General features: G+C 36.2%; 2 long non-coding RNA genes across 4 annotated transcripts; both read right to left on the bottom strand.

Annotated features, from left to right (window-relative positions):
* Positions 1–9,363: 9,363 nt before the first annotated feature.
* LOC131652775 (uncharacterized) lies at positions 9,364–11,585 on the bottom strand. Of its 2 annotated transcripts, XR_009298802.1 has the most exons (5): positions 11,238–11,585; positions 10,658–11,164; positions 10,036–10,110; positions 9,743–9,853; positions 9,364–9,580 (listed from the first exon to the last, which is right to left on the bottom strand). It is a non-coding gene; the product is annotated as an uncharacterized LOC131652775 (long non-coding RNA). The 2 variants fall into 2 exon arrangements; XR_009298801.1 differs by having other exon boundaries at positions 9,364–9,853; positions 11,238–11,584.
* A 9,465-nt stretch (positions 11,586–21,050) lies between these two features.
* LOC131652774 (uncharacterized) lies at positions 21,051–23,270 on the bottom strand. 2 transcript variants are annotated; one of them, XR_009298800.1, is made up of 5 exons: positions 22,925–23,270; positions 22,345–22,851; positions 21,723–21,797; positions 21,430–21,540; positions 21,051–21,267 (listed from the first exon to the last, which is right to left on the bottom strand). It is a non-coding gene; the product is annotated as an uncharacterized LOC131652774 (long non-coding RNA). The 2 variants fall into 2 exon arrangements; XR_009298799.1 differs by having other exon boundaries at positions 21,051–21,540.
* Between the last annotated feature and the right edge of the window lie 575 nt (positions 23,271–23,845).

The raw sequence follows: 23,845 nt of genomic DNA, 5'->3' as shown, positions 1-23,845 counted from the left end.
CTATATCATACAAATATAACTAGCTCACAAATAGCAAAGAGATGAACAACCGACTCAATCCAATTGAAATTGAATGCTTACTAGTAACTTTAAATATCGTGATGATAGCTTGAATGGTCACATTTATAGTTTCTCATCAAAATTTTTACTTAATTATTTTTATATTGAATAAACTAATATTCTTTTTATGTCAAGTCTTTCTTAACCTTTCAAATCTTTAAAATTTTGATTTTTCTGAACAATTCACTATTAATTGAAATTCAACATTTGAACTCAATTAATTATTTAAACAATTGAATGATATAATATGAGTTTGTTTGTGAAAGAAAGGTTTATGTCAAGAATAAAAATAAGTTTTTCTTTTGTTTCGACCCAAACAAAAATAAGTGATAACATATTTATTGAGTTTTTGACGTATTTGACTTGATTTATCTCTCATTTAACAAAGCAACAATTATAGTTTTCTTTTGGCTTAATACAAACACCATTAACATTAACAATGGCACAATTTATTCATTTCAAATTTTAAAAATAATAATAATAATTTAAATATGACACATTAATAGAAATATAAATGTAACACATTAATAGAAATAACTATTTGATGAAATGCGTTATAAGAAATGATTACCAGATATATTTCGTAAAAAAAATAGTAAAATAGATATATTTGAATATTCATAGTAAAACATATATATTCTAATTGGTAAATTTGAATATTCACTTGCGATGCAAGTAAGTTTTTTATTAACATAAAATTCAAATTCAATAGCATCCATCGTAAGTAATTTTCTTTGATTAAAGTACTTCCACAGTAGCATCACTGTGCATTTAATTTCAAATAGATATTGTTAAGAAACTCCATAGTAAACAACCACTCATGTCTAAATACCACGAGAATAGGTTGATCATAAGGGTGGCTAAGTCTAAAAGCCAAGTGAACAAAAGCGAGAATATTAAGAATAGAATTCATATAACCATCCATAATTACGAAGAATATGGATCTAAATAAATGCTTAATTCTAAGCGGTTTCATCACAATGGAACTATAGCGGTAGACAAATACCATCAGCATGGTTCACAAACTCAGCAGTTCAATTAGGTCATTGATCATCATAACTCTTGATAAGTTTGTTATGACGTGAAGACCTCAAACCTAAAGAATGATAAAAGGATAGTTCACCATACTCAGTAGTTCGATATGATCATTGATCACCATAGATCTTAATAAGTTTGTTATGACGTGAAAACGTCAAAACTCAATAATCAGAAAGAACATAAGGAAAATGGTCCAAAAAACATCATTTTACGTGGATTATAGATAAAATACTCAAAAATCCAAAATGTTATCATATATTTTAATATATAAAAGAAAATTAATTTTTGTTTTACAATTTCACTTATTTTTAATCAAAGAATATTTTAGTCAAATTATCTAAAATGTGAGGGTGCCAAATTGAATTTCAGAGGTCTTAGGTTAAATCCCAATGCTAAATTATCACACGTTTTGGCTTAATATTAAGGGTTGGGATTCGCTACCTTTTGTCATCATGCCTTTGGTGTCTTTGTGTGTCTCTCCCTAACAAATATTTCTCACTCATCAACATATTTAATGATATCAATTTATGTATGTCATTTATTTCCTAAAGTTATCAAAGGTACCAAAAACCAAAGGCACCGATTATTCCTAATAACCATTGTAATATTATAAGTGAATAAATATCAATCGTATCATACCAGAATCAACACTATACCATTTTTGAATTGTTATAAAAAATTGTATTATAAGTACACAATAAATTTGAACAGCTCGGGGTATGCAATCTTTCCAACTTCCAAAGAGAATAGAAAGCGTAAAGAATTAATAAAACAATAATGAACATTTTTGGTTTTTAAACTTCCAAGAGAAGAAGATGAAGAATCATAACGAACAATATAAAAGCGAAAGAACCAAAACATAAAAATAACTTTATTCAAAGGAATCAACATATGTTATCCTGCTCAAGCTACCAACAATGTTGAGAATCCAAATATTGTTGTAGAGGATGTTGTGGTGCAAAACCAGCCTGGGCCTCAAGATGCTGTTGTAGAAGGTGTTGTGGTGCAAAACCAACATCATATTCAAGATGTTGCTAAAGAGGGTGTTGTGTTTAGACTAATGAGAGCTCTCGGGGTGAGGAGAGGAAGAAGGAGAAGAAAGTTGAGGAAAATAATTAATTTTTCGATTCTGATGATGATGATGAGGCCGACTATCTTTGGTCTAATTTTATCTCAGCGAGAGGGTTTAGATATGATTATGGTTTTTAATTATGTAATGAAAGTTTATGTAATGAAGTTTTAATCTTTATGTTTAACTGTCTTAAGGTCATAAACTATCAGCTTAAACTATCAACTTAAACTACTAGCTTAAATTACAAATTAAATAAACTAACACACAAATAATTATAATTGAAAATTCAATAGTTTGCAATGAACTTACTCGTAAGAAACTGTCTTTTAGTTGCATTCCTCTCAAGTTCACTGCATCATCAACTATTGTATTTCATAACAAAGTAAATATTAAACATAAAGCAGATAAAAATCAGTGTAAAATTTTGAAATTTCAAACCCTACTTCAACTATTACATTTCATAACAAAGTAAATATTAAATATAAAGCAAATAAGATAACATAACAACTTCAAATTTCTAGAAAATCCCTCTGACTTCAGTATGTTCTTCAAATTCTTGTTCTTATTTTTTGAATCTTCATACATAACCTTCAAATAGCCCACAAATTCTAACTCCGACTTCATATTACTCTTATCTCCATTTCCCAATTTTTCTCTCATGTCTTCATCCCATATGAACAAATTACATGTTTCATCATTCCTCCAAAATGGACATCTCCAAAAAATCCTTCCTTTATTATGTCCATTCTTGCATGGGTACGAAACTATACGACTATCACAACCACAAAAATTTCAAGATCTAGATTTTACAGTGGAAGAAGACATAATAAAACCTTTGGATGAGTTAGTCTTCAAATGCGACTTTTGAAACAAACTGAACAACAACAATGAGTATGAGTGTTCTTGTCTTCTTCTTGACGATGTCGACGGCGTTGGTGTTAGAGTTTGTTTCTTTTTTCATTGGAAAAATAGATACTTAGTGTTTAACATATATAAAGAAGCGTTAGTGTGTAACAATGGTTTTATAAAGGAGCCGTAGTGATATACCTATCATTTTTTAATTAAATATAAATAAAATTGAATAGGTGCACATTAGCGTAAAATGGATGAACTATTTGAGGAACATGAGGATCAAACATAGGAAAGTTGCGTTATATCACCACATATAGGTAATTAACCATAATTATAACCTTAAAATTTTTAATAAAAAAAATAAAAAATTGTTAGCGCATGAATTTAGAAGTGTCACCACAGTTTTGGGACGAACCGTGGTGACTTTGACGTTGTTGTTTTCGCGTTTTGTAGCAGTGCATGTATGCAAATTAAATTTATACATTAATATTAATGTTTCTAAATTAAAATTGTAATCATCACTTCCTAAATTATCATTATTATTGGTCAAAATTAAATTTATAAATTTTTAATTTGGTAAAACTAACTTTAAATAAATAGTGAAAAATAAAATTAAAAAATTTACACGGAATTGGGTTTGGGATGTCTTTCATTTCATTGATAAAGTCATTTTTACTAGGGCGGTTTGTTTCAGCTTTTAAAAAATGGATTTTTTCTTTGTATTTTTGAAAATATTACAAGTTTTTTTATATTCGTTTTTTATAAAATGAAACACTAATTTTGACATCTTATAACATAAACATACATAATTGAAGATCAAAAGTTTGTCAAAATCATAATTTTTTCAAAAAGTCGTATTTCAATAATGATTTTTATGAAAATCTATTTGAAATAGCTTCAAAATTAAGTGATTTTTTGAAATTTTGATATCCAATTTTTTTTTCCTATAAATAGATGAAATACCTAAAATCACATTTTAAGAATAATTATTCAAACAAAATTTTCATTTGAAGCTTTTATAAAAAGTTTCTTTGTAAAAATTTTTTTCCCAAAATTTGATAACACTATAAAAATCATTTTTTAAAAAAGTCAAAACAAACGGGCCCATTATTGCCGTATAAAGCTTGATCTGATCAGAAACGCAGCTGAAATTGGTCTTCGTCCGCCCTCAAACAGAGACAAAACCATACAAGTATTTCATTTTCATCAAAAATATAAAATTCAAATTTTCCTACAAGTGCTTAGAACCTCGATTCATTGTATATTCATGATAAAAGTAAAACAAGTGCCTTTTAACTTAATTCATTGTATATTCATGTTAAAACCTCAACTTTAGTGTTAATAATAGCTTTATAATTTTATCATGTAAATATTGTATAGATTAATCATTTTTATCTTATTTTGTAGGATTTATCGCATTGATTGAAACATTGGGCATCTTAGGAAAAATAAAGCTTCAAGATGCAATTTTTGAATGGAAATAAAGAGTCCTATGGTGGACTAAGGGCGGTGCTAACGTGCTGGAGGAAGCCAGGGGATGAAATTTCGCGCTAAGCTCGGTCAGAGGGTGTGTCATACCCCAAAATTTGCCCACCTCATTTCATCTTCAATGGCTCAAGGGTTTACTCAAGTCACTCTCTCCTAATCAAAGGGTTTTCAAATTAGGGTTTTGGATTTGTTAAGGAGAAAAGATTTATCAAGGGTTCCAATGAATTTCATATGGTTTATTAGGGTTCAAGGTATCTCCATGTCAAAAGTCAAGCTTCAATTCCAAGGATTTACAACAGGGTTTTACAAAGGGTTCCTCAATTGGGTTTATTCATCATGTTAGTCCCTCGGCAGTGACCTCCTTCAAAACTACAAAGGGTTTTACAAAAGGGTTTTACAATAAGGATCTACAAAGGATTTTACAATAGGATTTTACAAAGGGTTCCTCAACAGGGTTTATTCATCAGGTTAGTCCCTCGGCAGTGATCTCCTTCAAAACTTCACCGGTAACAAATAAGGGTTTTATTTTTCTTTTCCAAAGTTACTAACATACTTCAACTAACATAGCTAATAGTCATGCATCATTCAATTACATATCTCATTCATAGTGCATATACATACGTTGCTCTCATTTATTTTGAGAAGCTCATTGCATCATACATTACATGCATCATAACATTGCATCAAGCTAATTTTACAATTCAGAATGGGATTCATGCTAACAAGAAAAATTATTATCACAATCTCATCCCGTTGGTTGTGATCTCCTGCAAATGGCATCTCTAAGCCTATTCCTCAAAATACCCTGGCTAGCTCCAACAAATGCAAATTTCAGGGCACTTTAGTGTTCAATCATCTTCCACCTTTAGATCACGATAGGCAGACGTGCCTATATGACTCTTCAGGTTTAAGAATAATGAACAGGAGCAACTGTCATACCCCAAAATTTGTCCACCTCATTTCATCTTCAATGGCTCAAGGCTCAAGGGTTTACTCAAGTCACTCTCTTCTAATCAAAGAGTTTTCAAATTAGGGTTTTGGATTTGCTAAGGAGAAAAGATGTATCAAGGGTTCCAATGGATTTCATATGGTTTATTAGGGTTCAAGGTATCTCCATGTCAAAAGTCAAGCTTCAATTCCAAGGATTGCTCATTCAAATGCTCAGATGATCCACAGTCTACTAGTTTGACCTAAAAGTCAACTATGGTCAAAGTATAGTCAAAACTCCTGATTTTTTGTCAACATCAACATTTTTATGTTATATTCATCATTTGATCAAAGGTTGATCATGATTCATCAAGGAGAGATCAGAAATCAACAAAGCTCATAGTTTCTAAATTAGGGTTTTATAGGAGAAAGTCAACTCAACTTTGACTGGCCATAACTTTCACATGGAGTATCAAAAATTTCCCAACCAAAGCCTATACTGAAGGAAATTGGTTTCTCTACAACTTTGTCTGTCACACTCCAAGGCTAGAAATGCTTCATTCAAGAGATATGGTCCAATACATTACAGGTCCTCCAAAGAGGTCATTAAAAGGTCATCTTTTTCAAATGCCCATAACATGAGCATGGAAGCTTCAATTGAGATGAAACCAAAAGGGTCATTAGAGGACTCTTTAAGATTTCCAAAAAGTCCAAGAACACCTCAAAATGATAAAAATTGATCAAGATACAAGTTGTACAAGTTGGGCAATTTTAAGAAAATGCACAAAAGGAAAAGTGGAGAATTTTTTAGTTTTTAACCAAATGGGCCTAAGTTTTGCTTTTGAAACTTGATCCTTAAGCTATCCAGAAGGACCATATCCAATGCCACGGAGTTATGATTTTTATTTGGTTTTATATTAATTTTTATTCATTTTTTAAAATGATATAAATCAAGTAATTAGGATAATAATCAAAGATTTAATTGGAGAAAGTATTTTAACCAAATTCCTTCACCAATTAAACAATATATTTGTCTTAAATTCGTGGAAATTAAGATTGGAAAGAGAAGGAGCAAATTGGCTAATTTTAGAAACATTTAAAGTCAAATTTCAATCAATTTCTAATCTTTGATTCAATGGGGATTCTATGCAAATGTGTTACCCTAATCCATTCTCCTATAAATACATAACTCATCCAAAGCATTAGGGGGATTTTTGAAGCCATAAAAACACGTTTAGAATTCTCAAAGTTAGTTCACAAACTAGGGCATACAAGGACTCTTGGTTTCAGTAAGATTTAAGGCTGACCAAGCACATATTCACGTTCCTAGGAATCTCAGGATTCCATTCAGACCATTCTTGAACATTGCAGCACCGTGAATCACTTCACTCCAAAAGCTCGGTTTGTTCTTATATTTGTTAGAATTGAAATTGTCATTATATGCGTTTTAAATGAATTCAAAGTATATATTATGGTTTAAAATTGTATTTAGAGTGTGCTTGAATGTCTTGGTATGAGAATTGGTACAAGGCTAGCGTTTTGCCATTGTTAGGGCAAGTAGACTTTCAAGCTTTGAAATAACGTTTACTAACTGTATCAGACCACGAGAGCACTGCCAATGGACTCAGAATGTCTTAAAAAGGTGATATGGATTGTTAGTGTCTTTGTTCCGTCGTTGTTTGCAGGTGCAATATCATGGCAAAGGTTAGCCTTGGATTCGAAGCGGAATCTGCAGGTAATTCTGCAACAAAGCCCGAAGCTAAATCTGCAGGTGGATAGGTTGGGGAAGATGAACAGTGCACGAGGAAGGGGGATCACACGTGGGATGATACGTTTGGATGGTCAAATATTCCATGTTCTCTCTCATGCCCTCATTGGATGGTCAAGAATTCAAACCTCCTCCCTCCAATACCGATGGGACGCATGCATATCCAGGGGCCCACTTGACTTGGGTTTGAATTTTAATGCTTTTTCTTATTTATTGCAATCACAATGATTTATTGTCAACTAAAACGAATAGCATGACTGGCTGGGAGAGATGTTTGTTACCTTCAAAGTCCTGGGTTTGAACCCAGGCTTTTGCAATTTATTTTCTTTAAGTTTCTTGGCCAACGGATTATATGTGTTTCAAACTTTTGCGCACTCGATGGACCTTTAATCCTGGCCAACGATTTCACAACGAACACGATCTAAGGGGGCAAAAAAACTGCTGGTCCACCATGGACGTCCAGAGTGCACCACACAGGATCATGTCCAGGTTTTTTTATTTATTTATATAAAATCTTTTTCTTGTTTCTTTTAACTAAATTAATTTAGTTTTTTTAGGTTTATTCTAGCAAATTGATTTAATTTAGGTTTTAGGTTATTTATTCTAATTTAGGGCTTTAGATTAATTTAATTAATAATTTAAAATTAGGTTTTATTAATTAGATTAATTAAGATAATTTAATATTAGGATTTATTTATTTATTAATCGTTTTGATCGAATTAATTGATCGCGATGGTTAATAATCAATTACTTAATTAATAATATAATAAATATCAAAAATTTATTTACTATTCGTTTCGACTAAATTAATTGGTCGCGATGGGTAATAATTGATTATTTAATTAATTAAATAATAAAATTCAAATAAAGCTTATTTTGCTAAAGGGTTTTAACCAATTCTATTGGTTACGATGATTAGAAATTTTTTATCAACTCGTTATTTACTTTAATCAAATCTATTGATTATGAGGAGTAACGATAATTAATAATTTATTTAAAATTCATTTATTTGCTAATGGTGATAATCGAATCTATCGATTAAAATAATTAGCAATTCCTATTAAATCTGTTAATTATGGTGATTAAATCTATTAATCATCGCGATTAATAGAACATACTATAATCAGGGTTGTACGCCATTCAAAACACATCTCTTTCACAAAACTACGGATTTTCAAAACTACGATAAGGTAATTCAAAATACCTTCAACACATTCATACTAATTCTAAGGCGTACAACCCTGTGCCCCGAACTATGTAGACTCTGATCCTCCATAAGGAGGTACGTAGGCATTTGGATACCCAAGGCGAGTCCCCTTCCCCAAAATCTCACTTTTCACCCTATTCATTTCCTTAGCTATAAACCCTAACACTTTTAGCCACAAACCTTTGCCTTAAATCTAAAACCTTAGGAAAGGGTTAAGGGTGCCTAACACCTTCCTTTGACCTGGTTATAATAACTTACCCAGAATTCTCTATAACTTCGTAGGGTTTCCTATTCGCCCTGGTGTCATACCCCAAATTTGTCCTACCCTTTTGTTTTAACTGGCTTAGGCTTCGCATTTCATTTGCGTACTATTCATTAGGCTATCCAACGCATCATGCATCATTAATCATTAAATTTAATTGGGGATCAAAGATTATCAAAGTTTGGGTTTCACTCTGGTTTGAGGTGTACAAGACTGGTTCATCAGCAGTTGTTAATTGGATCTCATACTAAGACGTCCTTATGTGCGTCAATCCTTATCTTCATCAAAAAAGGTCTCCAAGGCATTATGGTTATGTTGAGAAAATTAATTGAGGAAGAACTTTGTCATGGTGTAAAATATGAAATGGTGAGTTCATTATTATCAAGGTATTCGCTTATTGTTTTCGATGCAAGTGGATGTCAAAAATGGAATTGAGATTGGATTCGTTATCACGAAATATTCGTTTCAAGTGATTACTTGGGGCCATGGGCTTTTAATGTACAAGTTTGATTGGATTAAGATGTGAGTTGCTTGGAGTTCAGATTACAAAAGCAAAGCTCATCATGATTCATGATTCAAAATATGAAATGGAATTCAAGGTTTCCAAGTTCAAACGTTCATCCAATTTCAAAAGTTCAAGACCAATTTCAAATGTCCAAATTGCAAATATCATTCAACATGCAGCAAAATTCCAACTCAACAATCCATCACACCATTCATTATTCAAAAGTCAAAGTCCATTACAAAAGACAAAAAAGGTCATTCACTTTCAAGTATACACATTGCCAAATACAAACACCTTGAAATTTACATATTTTACATAAAATACATTATGATCCAAAGTTCCTAAAACTATTCCTTGATTTCTTAACCATGCCTTCCATCCTTTTCCCAATACCAAGCCAGCTGCATAAGAAATAAAACACATATCAATTCAGCCACGTGATCTTGTACTTTACACACACCAAAACTGTCCCTGCTTATTCCACGAAATATAGTCCATAGTCATCAATTACAAAAATCATACAAAAATGAACACATGAAGATCAAATTCTAAAACCCCTAAACCTATGGTGACTTGCTCCTGATCTTCAAGCTTTATCCTTAGTCTTGGGTCAAACTTCGTCTGACTATTCCAAACAGCCTTGCCACTTCCTAATCCAAACCATGTGATTCAAGCTGCCAAAATACACAGTTCAGTCATGTATCAGTTCCATACACACAACATAAAATCCTACATAGTCAGGAATATTTCAGCCACAATTGCAAGAAAATCTATCCAGATTCTAAACCTACTCCACAAAAATAATACATCCGTACAAGTCAAGTTCAAAAACCAATTCAAAAATCATTCACCCTACCATATACATTCCTCAGCCATTTAAATGGCACTGCGTTCCTTCAAGCCTTCGAGCTTCATCAAACCTATATCATCCCTGCACATGACACTTCAGTTTACATCATCTAAAGCACATACATCCACACCATCAAGACAGTTCACTACAGAGTTCAGTAGCATTGTAAGTAACTTTTAACATATTTTATTTGAATTTGCTACACAGCTATACATCCGTCCACAACAAAATCAAAGTCAAAATAAGTTTACTCATAAACCTGGCAGCAGCATTCACCAATTCAGGATCCCAATTAAATTCTGAACTCACAGCTTTTCCAACCATTTCCTAACTGTCCAAACTCTTAAAACTCCTAACACTAACTGTTACAGTTAACTCCACTTGGCCACATTGTGAACTCACTTTAGTTTCAATTTGTTTTTAACTAAATTCCCAAACCCCAAACAGTTTGTAACTAATCCTAACAACCTAGTACAACCTCCTAACCTCCACATAACTAACTTCCAAACCCTATAACAGAATCAGTTGCACCACTCATAACTACCCTAACAGTTACTAACTAACTCCTAACTAACAGCTATCAGAAAAATCAGAAAATAACAGAAGAAAAAATCAGAACTTGACTAACCTCTCATCTATATAACAAGGTTCCCTCCAATTGATAAACTTCTTCATTCTCTGAATCTTCACTCTCTCAAAAAATCCTTAATCTCCATTCATCTTCTCCACTCCACTCCACCACCATAACCATCATAACTTCATCTTCTTCGACCCACAACCATTCAATTCAACAGAAAAAACTCACAGAAAATCTTCATTCTCCAATCACTCTTCATCTCTTAACTTCACTCATCTTCACTATCGATTTCTCTCTTCATCACCACTGCACAATCATCTTCAACAATCTTTCTGCAATTCCATTCATCATCATCACTCATCTCAGATTCTTCAACACTCATCTTCCATCACCAACCTGCAGAAGAACAAGAAAGGAGAGAATCAGAAGAAGGTTCTACGCATCTCAATCTCCAATTTCAATCCCTGTCACGATCATCAGCTTCACTTTCAATCTCTGCGCCTTCTCTCAGAATCATCAATCTTCATCATCACGCAGCGACAACAACAATAACAAGTCCTTCAGAAATCAAAAAGAAGAAGAAGGTTCAGAGAAACAGGAGAAGAAAAGCGAAGGAATCACGATTCATTACCTAAACAATCACTTCACCGTTGTTCTTTCTCTTCCGCTGTTGAACAGGTACCGGATTCCCATCTGGTCGCCGTTGGTTAGGTTCGAATCGGACGTGGAGAAGAGGTTACTCATGATGTTGGTTTTACGGTGGAAACGAAGGGAGATCGGAGAACTGAGGAAGAGAGAGATCGAGAGGCGGGGTAGGGATGACGTTGTCCGTCAGTTGTTTGCGGCGGCGAACGGAGTTTTGATCGGAAAAGAGGAAGCACGGTCGGCGCCGTTCGTGAATGAGGAAGAAGAACTCCAAACGTCACAAGTGTTTGAACCCTAATTCCCCTCTTTTGATTTTTCTCTTTTTATTTTTATTTTATCAATTATTTGTCTTTTAATTTGAATTAACAAAAACCACACAAAATGAGTTATGGACCAAAGCTAGCTCCTTGGGCCCTTTTCCGAGTTGCTCCTCACACCCCTTGAGGCCCGGTCCACGTTTGTTTCTGATTGAGAATCCATTAAGGCTATCTTGGACCTGAATCCCTCTCTACACCCCACAAGGCCCATCAGGCCACTGTTTTGGTAAAGAAAATCTGTAACAACAAAAAAGGTGTGTTGGGCTATTCCCAATGGGCTCTGCGCCCTACTTGGACTGCACCACTGAATTCAATTAACACCCCCCCCTGATTCACATTAAAAAATTAGTAGAATTTAGGTTTTCACTTAGATTTTCCTCCTATGTTTTTAGGCTTTTAACATAATTTTTGACTTAGAATGTAATCACAAAAATATTAGTTTTAGGCTAGTTTGTTTAGTTTTTTACTCGATTTAAAGTTCCTTTCTCTTTCATAAAAACCAATATAAAAATAGTAGTATTTTAGTTCCATTTTATACTATATTTGGCTTGTTTCATTTCATGCTTTTTACCAATTTTGTATCATTGTATTACTTGACTTTTGCTTGTAATTGTGCCTTCATTTTGTATGTCTCTTAGATCTTAAGACTTCTAATCAATAACATAGTTTAGACTTAGAATTGTACATAAATAACTTAGATTAGAAAATAGGTTTAGTTCCCGTTCTCATTTTCTTTCTCTTTTCAACTCTAAAACACTTAATAAAAATCGATGAAGATCATACCGTTGCTATATTTCATTGTAGGAAGGAAATGATTGGGGTGTAGGCCCCGATGTATGTTCTTTCCTACTTAGCGGAGGAGAAATGATTGAGGTGTGAAGCCTCGGTGTATTTCTTAGCCGTTATTTAGAGAAACGATCGTGGTGTAGGCCTCGATGTGCATTCTCTAAATATTCACAAAAGAACTCTTTTTGTATCTCTTTTACTTAGCGGAGAAGAAATGATTGAGGTGTGAGGCCTCGATGTATTTCTTAACCGTTATTTAGAGAAACGATTGTGGCGTAGGCCTCGATGTGCGTTCTCTAAATATTCAAAAACAAACAAAAAACTCTTTTTGGTATGATCTAAATCACAAATTAAAATCCCCATAAAACACACCAATCAAAAACACTTCAAAAAACCTAATAAATGTTCAGACTTAAAACAAAAGTGAGGAAGTGATGCGAGACCTTGTAGTGGGTTCTCGTCATCATGGAATTACCCTTAAAAGATACAAACCAATCTCTTTTTCTCCTTTCTAAGGGCAAGTTATCTCCGCTCCACTGCATCCTAGGCTGTCCCCTTGTGCAAGAGCGTGAGCGTTAACGCCGCCCAACTAAAAAACACAAAAACAAACAGAAAATCGTGAGCCGAGCTACGGTAACTCTGATTCCTGAAAAGGATACGTAGGCAGCGGGGTAGGGCCCGTGCGAGTACAATTCTTTATTTTCCCTACATTTTGCATTCATTTCGCATTTAGACATAGACATAGTTAGACACCCATTAGATAGAAGCAAACATAGGTGGATACCATCGAGTACGATGGGCGCGAGGGGTGCTAATACCTTCCCCTTGCGTAACCGACTCCCGTACCTTGATTCTCTGGTCGCAAGACCCTGTTCCTTCCTTTGTTAGGTTTTCTGATATTCCTTTCCCTTATGGGATAAATATATTGGTGGCGACTCTGTTCATTTTTCGCGAGCGTGCGACAGCTGGCGACTCTGCTGGGGATGTTGCTAGACCTGTTGCTGGTCCATCCATAGCGAGTCGATCCTAGCCTGCGTTTGTTTGTTTATTTACTGGGTGTTTATTTGTTTTTATGTCTATACCTTGTATATATGTTTGCATGTTTACTTTTCTGTTTGCATGTTTATTTCTGTTTGCACATCATGCATATGGATTATATTCTGTGTTCCTTGGGGTCTTCTGTTCTGTTTTGCAGGTTGGGTGGGATGTTTTATGAGGTAAAAGGCCCAATACCCAGGCCATGAGTGATACCTTAGGAACTAGGAATAGAGTGGCCATGACGGACAGAAGACGTATGTCTGATTGATCCGATCATGTATCCACGGACAGAGCTTGGTTGAAAGAGGCAATATCGTATGATTACGCCTACTTTCAATCCTCTGTTGGCTTTTTTTGACCTACCCTGACCTAGATTCACCTGTGAGTGGGGAGGGATATACATGACAGGTACTGTTGGTGACTATTGGTCTTCCTGGTATTCAAAAAGGTGTCGGACCTTTGATCCTGTGACATTTGACCTGTATCAGTTATTCAGAGGATTGTACAGTGGTTACTAAGATTATATGGACCGTTGATCCCATGCTTTTGCATTGCATAACATCATCGCTTTATCCACTTCATTTATGAGGGATCCTAAAGTCCATTTCAAAAAGAAAAAGAAAGAAAACAAAAAGAAAAGAAAAGATATTCTATACAAAAAAAAAAAGCCTTGATTCCAAAAAAGAGATAAAAAAAAAAAGAAGAAAATGGAAGTGTATGAAAAGACTTTAGGATCTCTCATAAATGAAACATGCATTCATACTATCATGCATTTCATGGTTCTTTCAAAGACTTATGGGACCCTTTCTAACAGATTTCAAGATCAACAACAGATTTGACTTCTCACTGCCACAACTCCAAGATCAAATATGGAACAACTCCGTAAGGAAATGGATGAGATGAGGGAACAAATGGGTCATCTTATGTTGGAGATGCGAGACTTGGTCCGTAATCAGGATGCACTAAAAGAGGAGAATAGTCAGTTGAAGACTCAATTGAGCTTGGTCATGGAAGTTCTGAAGACGGTATTAAGGAAGGAAGGTGATGTTGTTCCTGCTACCGCAACAGAAGTTGTTGATTCCTTCTTCCCAATAGGATTCCTTTCCACTCATGGAATGCCTCAGGGAGCTCTCCCTCAATTTCAAGTGCCATTACCTCCACATCAATCTGTTCATGTCCCTAGAATGAATCAAGGGGGCCAAATGCGTGGGAAAAAGCCTAAGATACCTCAGAGAGTTCTCAATCCTATCCCGTTGCCTTATGCTCAGTTACTTCCTCGCCTGCTGGAACTTCAGTTGATTGAGCTACGAGATTTGGCTACGCCTGAAAAGCTTCCTCCCAATTTTGATGTCAATGCTCGATGCGAGTTCCATTCTGGGGCACCTGGCCATGACATTGAGAATTTTAAGGCGATGAAACATCAAGTTCAAGATCTCATTGATTCAAAAGTGATTTCGTTCACCCCCGAAGGTATGATTGTTCAAGGAAATAGGATTCCATATGTGGTGGAAGAAAAGGTTGATTCATGCTTCTATGTCGGATCTACTTCAAATGCACCATCTGGGTTTCCAAATTTCCCACTTCATCAGTATCTGTTTGTTTCACAGCCGGATCAAAAGAGGAAGACACCTGAACAGAATGGGTACTTGAACCATTGCCATCAACAGGGTCCACAAATGCCAAGGAGACCACCAAGAAGGATTGACCCAATTCCTATGACCTATAGTCAGTTGCTTTCTCATTTGCTCAAGGATTCTATGGTCCAACTAAGGGAGTTTAAGCCCCCTCCAACACCGATTCCTCAAGGATATGACTTAAATGCAAAGTGTGAGTACCATTCTGGGACATCTGGACATTCAACTGAGGATTGTAATGTTTTGAAACATAAAGTCCAAGATCTCATTGACTCCAAAGCAATATCATTCACTCAAAATGGCCTGCGCATAAAACGAAGAGTTCATGCATAAGTGAATGCCCGTATTCCAGAAAGTATCACAAAAAAAAAAAGAATAAGCCCAGATGGGGTCAAGGCTCCTCAACTATGGCAATCATCATTTCACTTCTGTACTCTCATTTTCAGTATTTCCTGTTTAGTAGAAGGCTACTTCCTTGTCTGAACTCGTTGGTATGGTAATAATGAAAGCACCACAAATTCTCGAACAACTTTGTCAGAATCTTCTTTCCAAGAGGTAATCAAGGATTTCCTGTAGAAGCACCTCTCATTCTCAAGGTTCTTGTGCTCAATTGTATCCGTGGAGGTTGGTGTTTCAGTTGGTGTTTTGGTCTTTCCTTACAACAGATAACTTCTCTAAGTTTGATGACCACGCAAGGTTCCTCCATGTTTGATAGCAAATACTTCTTCAATGAATATGCTTGGGGCTCCCGCACGAGGGATAAGCAAGACGTACTCTTATCTTGAGCATTGCGCCATTTGCATTGCTCGAATCCCTAAAAGCATTACAAATTCCTATGTGAATCCGTCAGAATCTTCTTCTGTGTGATAATCAAGAGTGTTCTTCACAATGATCCTCATTCTCAAGGTTCTACTTCAGATATCAGTTGCCTTTTCTCAGGATCTCCTTCTCAGTGGCTTTGCTAGTTAACAGAGACAAGAAGAATATGAGAAACAAATTGATGTGATTGCCTTGTGCTCATTCGTTTCCTTGTTTGTTGGAATCACAATTGGTTAAGATTCTAGTATTGGGTCTTCTTCACCAACAAGTAGCTCTCTTGAGTTTGATGACCATACCAGATTCTTTCCATTTTATGAAGGCGAATACTTCTTCAGCATCTATGCTTGGGGCTCCCGCACGAGGGATAAGCAAGACGTACTCTTATCTTGAGCATTGCATCACTCGCATTGCTCGAATCCCTAAAGCAAGGCAAAAGTTTACAATTCATGGGTGACTTCGTTGGAGTTCTCTTTTGAAGTAATCTGAAGTATTTGGAAGGAACTGCAGAAAGTATTCAAGCTCAACAAGTCCAGACGGAGTCAAGTCTCCTCAACAATGGCATTCATTTAGTTTCTTACTGCATTCTCATTGTAATTTTTCATTTGTGTGTTTAAGCATCAATAGCATGTAAAAACTTGTTAATTTCTGAATGAAAATCATAATACATTGTCTATGTTTGTCTTGAAGTAATCCATTCGTTATCACTCATATAATATTTTGGCATTACGATACTAACTTTACTAATCGCTTGCTTAGGCAAAAAGCTGAGGGGGAATGATGAAAAATAAAAATGCAAAATCTCTAATCGTATGTTTTTGAATGAAACCCTACTGAGGATGTACAGGCATTATTTCAAATCCCCAAACACCGGAGATATAAGGGAGATAGACCCTCGTTAACCCCTTTGAGCCTTGAAGTAGGAGTTTCTTTTCTAATCATAAAAACCCTCACTTTGACCTTGGGGAAGGGTAGTGTTCATTTAACTTGATCGAGCTTTCAAAACTCACCAAAAGGGTGTGCATCTAAGGATACAACAATGGTTATCCTTCAAAAGGTTGAGGAATGTCAAAACCGCAATGATTACCCTTATTCCATCAAGAGATCAAGAGATGACGATACCACAACGGTAATCCTTCATCAAATCAAAGGAGTGAGGCAGTCGCAATCACCTCCAACGAATCAAAGACTATGCGAGGTCACACGACTTGTTCAAAAAAAAAAAGAGAGAGCAAAAAAAATGGCGAAAAAATAATGAAAATAAAAGATGAAAAGAAAAATGACAACAGGAAAAAAAAAGATGATGAAATTGCCAAGCAAGAACAAAGTCGTGTGACAACGAATCAGAAGAATAAGAAAGTGAGTGACTGCCATGTCCGAAAAACCTCATTGATTCCTCAACCATCCCAAATTCCTTGTGAGGAATGAACACTCATGTCGAGTTAATTGAACCTAGGAATGGAGAACATCACGAAGGGGGTGGGTACCAAATAATTTTGAGCCTAAGATCCTTTGTTTCTTAAAAAACCGTGAACCTGGCCAAGTTACAACCCTCAAAAGTCCTAATTGAAGTAGGGTTATTTTGAAAGCACACTCCTATGAGATAGCGTTTAACTGACTCCCAATGAAGCGAGACTCATATCTACGTTGGTATCGTACGTTTGCTTTATCTTTCATATGCAAAAATCGAGGTTGTGTCAACTAGTGATTCGGTCACAAGAGGTCGCAACCTCATTTCATAAAAAATTTTTCTTTAAACTTCAAGACTAACATAGGCTTCGCATTAGAATCATCATTCTTAGAATTAACATTCTTTTGCATGATATGTGCTTAACATCAAGGGAGTTACCATGATGAGAATCAGTGAGTAACTTGATCATGTCAGAGTACAAGAAACTTGAGAACTCCGAGGAATAAAAGATAATCATTCCAAATGTTGACCATCAAGGGGCAGATTCTCTAAAAAACTCCGTTGAGCATGAACATTTAATGCTTTCTTTGATTACCTTGAGGGGAAGAGTTTAAAGACTCCGTCGAGCGTGGTGAAGTTGTCCCCACGTTTGTTTGGCATCAAAACAAGGAAAGCTTGAGCATTATAGTCAGATGTACCTAATCAGGGGCAATTGAATCGAGGTTGGACCTCTCAAATTCAGTATATCTGGGGCAATCATGTCGATAAATCTCTTCAAGCTTTGATCAACCTGGGGCAATCATGTCAAGGAATTTCTCTCAAATACAACCAATATGGGGCAGTTACGTCGAGATTTGACAAATCTCTCCAAGGATCCTGTGGGGAAATTTCCTTCATGGGTCATGAAAGCTTGGGGCACAATCTTTTGAGTTATCTTGTCTCTCCCCAACCATAGGAGTTTATTTCTCCTGGAAACCTGGTATCTCCCCAAGCATGGAGTTTATTTCTCCCGAGAGTTTGTTCCATTCCTCAAGCATAGGAGTTTATTTCTCCTAGGAGTCGGCTTACTTCCCTAATCAAGGCTCCTTATTTGGATCTCTCATCCCCAACATGGCGAATCGAGGGAATCTCCTCAAGTTGAAAATCCTCCAAGCAGTGGCACATGGCGAGAAGTCAGAAATCATTCTTCAAATCAAAGAAAAGTGCATCTTACAAATCAAAGTCCAATATCTATTGGCACCTCCACATGGTCCTTAACACTAAGGGGATTTTCCCTGGTGTTTACCTCACTAACGCCTTCATTTGGCACTCTGCATATAGTGTTCACTGCATATAACATTGCATCCTCAAAAGCGTAGCATATCCGTCAAAGCGGATCATTACGCCATAGGAAAATTCAAACATGCATACAAAGCATAAGCCAGATAATGCAAATCAGCACTCAATCAAGATGACGATACTTCCCCACATAAAAGGTTGTCCTTACAAACTCCGATTGATATCTGCTACCATATTGCAAATCTCCTTATGCCACGGTGCCAATACCTGGTGTCCTCAATCCCTAGAAGAAGTCTCGTTTTTTCTGTCCAGTATGGATCGGACACAATGTCTTTCTTCGTCAGAATCGTTGTCTCCGAGGTTATTTCCCGTGTGCTGCGTGCATATTAGAGTGTGAATGAGGGTGGGCATTTAACCCATCTCATTTTTCAACCGTTTGAATAACCATACTTGGTGTGTGGCAATTCGAACGATTGCCACTCTTGAAGAGCTACACCCCGCCTTTTGGCCTGAAGGATTAATGTAGTTCTTATGCTTCGTAAGCATCCATATTCCCGTAATCCCCAGTGGTCACTATCGCCTTCTTGTCGAGTCTAGTCGTCTCTAGTCTTGTCATGGTTATTTCCCGTGTGCCGCGCGAAATTTAGAGTGCGAATGAGGATGGGCATTCAACCCATTTCATTTTTCAATCGTTTGAATAATCATACTTGGTGTGTGGCAATTCGAACGATTGCCACTCTTGAAGAGTTACACCCCGCCTTTGGCCTGAGGGATTAATGTAATTCTTATGCTTCGTAAGCATCCATATCCCCATATCTCCCGTGGTTACTATCGTCCTATTGCCGAGTCTAGTCGTCCCTAGTCTCCGTGATTCCTTCCCTCGTACGAGAAAATTTTTCAGATCCAACCCCCGTGTTGCGTATCCTTTGCCTTCCGTCCTGGCAAATCATTTCAAGACTAAATCCCAATCCCCGGTAAGTCCATCTACCAAGCTTCTCAAATACTCGTCTGTGTCATTCCTTCGATACTCGTCTGTATCTCCTTTTGATGCTCGTATGTGTCATTCTTTCGATACTCGTCTGTATCTCTCCTTTTTGATGCTCGCATGTGTCATTTCTTTGGTACTCGTCTGTATCTTCTTTTGATGCTCGTCTGTGTCTCTTTTATACTCGTCTGTATCTTCTTTTGATGCTCGCCTGTATCCCTTTTGACGCTCGTATGTGTCATTCTTTCGATGCTCGTCTGTATCTCTCTTTGTACTCGTCTGTATCCCTTTTGATGCTCGTATGTGTCATTCTTTTGATGCTCGTATGTGTCATTCTTTCGATGCTCGTCTGTATCTCCTTTGATGCTCATCTGTATCTCTCTTTGTACTCGTCTGTATCCCTTTTGACGCTCGTATGTGTCATTCTTTCGATGCTCGTCTGTATCTCTCTTTGTACTCGTCTGTATCCCTTTTGATGCTCGTATGTGTCATTCTTTCGATGCTCGTCTGTATCTCCGTTGATGCTCGTATGTATCTCCCTCAAAACAATTGTCTATGTCACTTTATCTTTCTGTCAAACCTACTCCTCTCCCAATCATTTCCATGTAAATACCACCTTTTCCGAGAACCTTGTATCGGCACCATTACCACATCACCGGATGCCACCATTCGAACCCATTACCCGTTGTAAATATTTCCATCAGAAAAACAAAAAATTCTCTTTCCCCAGCAGATATCAAAAACAAAAAATAAGGATAACACTTACACCATCTTCTCTTCAGGACAAATTTCAGGTCTTGGTATTTAATCTTCTTCCACCTTGAAGGTTCGAAAGGCTAGCGCCAATCTCACCTTCAGGTTTAAGATGATTAAATAGGGGCAGCTGTCATACCCCAAATTTGTCCTACCCTTTTGTTTTAACTGGCTTAGGCTTCGCATTTCATTTGCGTACTATTCATTAGGCTATCCAACGCATCATGCATCATTAATCATTAAATTTAATTGGGGATCAAAGATTATCAAAGTTTGGGTTTCACTCTGGTTTGAGGTGTACAAGACTGGTTCATCAGCAGTTGTTAATTGGATCTCATACTAAGACGTCCTTATGTGCGTCAATCCTTATCTTCATCAAAAAAGGTCTCCAAGGCATTATGGTTATGTTGAGAAAATTAATTGAGGAAGAACTTTGTCATGGTGTAAAATATGAAATGGTGAGTTCATTATTATCAAGGTATTCGCTTATTGTTTTCGATGCAAGTGGATGTCAAAAATGGAATTGAGATTGGATTCGTTATCACGAAATATTCGTTTCAAGTGATTACTTGGGGCCATGGGCTTTTAATGTACAAGTTTGATTGGATTAAGATGTGAGTTGCTTGGAGTTCAGATTACAAAAGCAAAGCTCATCATGATTCATGATTCAAAATATGAAATGGAATTCAAGGTTTCCAAGTTCAAACGTTCATCCAATTTCAAAAGTTCAAGACCAATTTCAAATGTCCAAATTGCAAATATCATTCAACATGCAGCAAAATTCCAACTCAACAATCCATCACACCATTCATTATTCAAAAGTCAAAGTCCATTACAAAAGACAAAAAAGGTCATTCACTTTCAAGTATACACATTGCCAAATACAAACACCTTGAAATTTACATATTTTACATAAAATACATTATGATCCAAAGTTCCTAAAACTATTCCTTGATTTCTTAACCATGCCTTCCATCCTTTTCCCAATACCAAGCCAGCTGCATAAGAAATAAAACACATATCAATTCAGCCACGTGATCTTGTACTTTACACACACCAAAACTGTCCCTGCTTATTCCACGAAATATAGTCCATAGTCATCAATTACAAAAATCATACAAAAATGAACACATGAAGATCAAATTCTAAAACCCCTAAACCTATGGTGACTTGCTCCTGATCTTCAAGCTTTATCCTTAGTCTTGGGTCAAACTTCGTCTGACTATTCCAAACAGCCTTGCCACTTCCTAATCCAAACCATGTGATTCAAGCTGCCAAAATACACAGTTCAGTCATGTATCAGTTCCATACACACAACATAAAATCCTACATAGTCAGGAATATTTCAGCCACAATTGCAAGAAAATCTATCCAGATTCTAAACCTACTCCACAAAAATAATACATCCGTACAAGTCAAGTTCAAAAACCAATTCAAAAATCATTCACCCTACCATATACATTCCTCAGCCATTTAAATGGCACTGCGTTCCTTCAAGCCTTCGAGCTTCATCAAACCTATATCATCCCTGCACATGACACTTCAGTTTACATCATCTAAAGCACATACATCCACACCATCAAGACAGTTCACTACAGAGTTCAGTAGCATTGTAAGTAACTTTTAACATATTTTATTTGAATTTGCTACACAGCTATACATCCGTCCACAACAAAATCAAAGTCAAAATAAGTTTACTCATAAACCTGGCAGCAGCATTCACCAATTCAGGATCCCAATTAAATTCTGAACTCACAGCTTTTCCAACCATTTCCTAACTGTCCAAACTCTTAAAACTCCTAACACTAACTGTTACAGTTAACTCCACTTGGCCACATTGTGAACTCACTTTAGTTTCAATTTGTTTTTAACTAAATTCCCAAACCCCAAACAGTTTGTAACTAATCCTAACAACCTAGTACAACCTCCTAACCTCCACATAACTAACTTCCAAACCCTATAACAGAATCAGTTGCACCACTCATAACTACCCTAACAGTTACTAACTAACTCCTAACTAACAGCTATCAGAAAAATCAGAAAATAACAGAAGAAAAAATCAGAACTTGACTAACCTCTCATCTATATAACAAGGTTCCCTCCAATTGATAAACTTCTTCATTCTCTGAATCTTCACTCTCTCAAAAAATCCTTAATCTCCATTCATCTTCTCCACTCCACTCCACCACCATAACCATCATAACTTCATCTTCTTCGACCCACAACCATTCAATTCAACAGAAAAAACTCACAGAAAATCTTCATTCTCCAATCACTCTTCATCTCTTAACTTCACTCATCTTCACTATCGATTTCTCTCTTCATCACCACTGCACAATCATCTTCAACAATCTTTCTGCAATTCCATTCATCATCATCACTCATCTCAGATTCTTCAACACTCATCTTCCATCACCAACCTGCAGAAGAACAAGAAAGGAGAGAATCAGAAGAAGGTTCTACGCATCTCAATCTCCAATTTCAATCCCTGTCACGATCATCAGCTTCACTTTCAATCTCTGCGCCTTCTCTCAGAATCATCAATCTTCATCATCACGCAGCGACAACAACAATAACAAGTCCTTCAGAAATCAAAAAGAAGAAGAAGGTTCAGAGAAACAGGAGAAGAAAAGCGAAGGAATCACGATTCATTACCTAAACAATCACTTCACCGTTGTTCTTTCTCTTCCGCTGTTGAACAGGTACCGGATTCCCATCTGGTCGCCGTTGGTTAGGTTCGAATCGGACGTGGAGAAGAGGTTACTCATGATGTTGGTTTTACGGTGGAAACGAAGGGAGATCGGAGAACTGAGGAAGAGAGAGATCGAGAGGCGGGGTAGGGATGACGTTGTCCGTCAGTTGTTTGCGGCGGCGAACGGAGTTTTGATCGGAAAAGAGGAAGCACGGTCGGCGCCGTTCGTGAATGAGGAAGAAGAACTCCAAACGTCACAAGTGTTTGAACCCTAATTCCCCTCTTTTGATTTTTCTCTTTTTATTTTTATTTTATCAATTATTTGTCTTTTAATTTGAATTAACAAAAACCACACAAAATGAGTTATGGACCAAAGCTAGCTCCTTGGGCCCTTTTCCGAGTTGCTCCTCACACCCCTTGAGGCCCGGTCCACGTTTGTTTCTGATTGAGAATCCATTAAGGCTATCTTGGACCTGAATCCCTCTCTACACCCCACAAGGCCCATCAGGCCACTGTTTTGGTAAAGAAAATCTGTAACAACAAAAAAGGTGTGTTGGGCTATTCCCAATGGGCTCTGCGCCCTACTTGGACTGCACCACTGAATTCAATTAACACCCCCCCCTGATTCACATTAAAAAATTAGTAGAATTTAGGTTTTCACTTAGATTTTCCTCCTATGTTTTTAGGCTTTTAACATAATTTTTGACTTAGAATGTAATCACAAAAATATTAGTTTTAGGCTAGTTTGTTTAGTTTTTTACTCGATTTAAAGTTCCTTTCTCTTTCATAAAAACCAATATAAAAATAGTAGTATTTTAGTTCCATTTTATACTATATTTGGCTTGTTTCATTTCATGCTTTTTACCAATTTTGTATCATTGTAT

Source organism: Vicia villosa, linkage group LG2 (genome assembly GCF_029867415.1).
Source record: "Vicia villosa cultivar HV-30 ecotype Madison, WI linkage group LG2, Vvil1.0, whole genome shotgun sequence".
In the NCBI taxonomy this organism is placed as follows: domain Eukaryota; kingdom Viridiplantae; phylum Streptophyta; class Magnoliopsida; order Fabales; family Fabaceae; genus Vicia; species Vicia villosa.
This window is presented reverse-complemented; position numbering and strand designations above follow the sequence as displayed.